The sequence below is a fragment of the Phoenix dactylifera genome, unplaced genomic scaffold (genome assembly GCF_009389715.1).
Source record: "Phoenix dactylifera cultivar Barhee BC4 unplaced genomic scaffold, palm_55x_up_171113_PBpolish2nd_filt_p 001306F, whole genome shotgun sequence".
Taxonomy (NCBI): domain Eukaryota; kingdom Viridiplantae; phylum Streptophyta; class Magnoliopsida; order Arecales; family Arecaceae; genus Phoenix; species Phoenix dactylifera.
The window spans coordinates 110,681-112,050 of NW_024068638.1; the positions used below are offsets into that span (position 1 = coordinate 110,681).

Below are 1,370 nucleotides of genomic sequence, written 5' to 3' on the forward strand. Positions count from 1 at the left end.
TCCGTTGCAAGGGATGAGAGGTATTTGAATGATTTCAAAATGCTTTAAATTCGGTCGGCAAAAGGATAAGGCCGACCGTCGATTTTTGCCAGCCCGATTGCTGTGGCCTTATCCAACAGTCGGAGGATCGGGCAGAGGAAATTTTTTGGTTTTTTTTTCGATTGGAGTTGATGGGCATTGCCGGCTTCAATTCGGAACGGGCCAATTGGATCGATTCTCGCACATACATATTACCACCCTTCAATTCTATATTATTATTAGTTCTTAAAAGCTAGCATGGCCATGAATGCAGAGGATATCACTAGGGTGCAAATAGATCAGACCGGATCGGAATATGAGTGGCCTCGACCCAATTCAATTTTTTGTTTGGGTCCTAAAGCTCGGGACCAATTCAAGAGTTGAAGACCAACTGATCGATTGACGTGCATGTGCTTGTAATAAATAGGGTCACAAGGAGGAGGGTTTCAATGCCAATTCTCAACCAATTCCTTACATGCCTTCATTTAAAATTATAAATATTTAATAGGCTTTTATGATGAATTAGGCTCATTAAATAGCCAAAAACAGCTGTTTCATTATCACACAGCAAATGCATGATGAAAAGCAGTCGTGACTACATAACCACAATTCTTCTATGAGTGTAATAGATTGACGTCTGATAATCTCATGTGGCTATATGGTTCTAATCCAAGTGTAATAGACTGGGCGACATCCCCAAAAAACAGGAGCCATGTTGATTTCATGGGGCATGTTGAGGTGCCGAGACAATGAGGTCACAATGGTTAACAGCCAGGTTACTGAAAATATAGCTAATGAAACCAAAAGCATGTACCATGATAGAATACACATCATCTAGCTAAAACTAACTCATGCATGCAACAGCGGACACAAGGTACTTAAATTGCATGAAATCTTCAAAGTGCTTTCCGCCTAAAGTTTAAACAGCCAGCATATGTATGCTTCTTTAATTTGACATTTACCAGGAGACAGGTAACACAATGCAACAATAAAAAGCACCATGCTGTTTAATACTGGCCATGTTAAATGTATGCTTCTCACTGAGAAATGACCCAATGGAGGCCACTCATCCGGTAGGGAAGCAACTTCAAAAACATAAGAAGCGAATGAAGAATGTGATGAACTACAAGACATTCTTTAATTGTAGGGCCTATAAGCAAGAGTCTAAAAGTTGTTAAACATACAATGGTGAAGACTTAAAAATAAGACATTATGCTACTTAAATTGCTTTTCAAGTTACCATAAAACAGACGTGCATATAGAAGCAAGGTGGGAAACAGCATGCATCTGGTGATGATTAGTTTAATCAAGAAACAAAAGAGAAAGTGCATGTCTGTCTCATGGCCAGTCCC

At 39.5% G+C, this 1,370-nt stretch overlaps 1 non-coding gene across 1 annotated transcript; it reads right to left on the reverse strand.

Annotated features, from left to right (window-relative positions):
- Positions 1-972: 972 nt before the first annotated feature.
- Positions 973-1,104, reverse strand: LOC120108383. Its single transcript, XR_005509756.1, has one exon. It is a non-coding gene; the product is annotated as a small nucleolar RNA snoR137 (small nucleolar RNA).
- Positions 1,105-1,370: the final 266 nt, after the last annotated feature.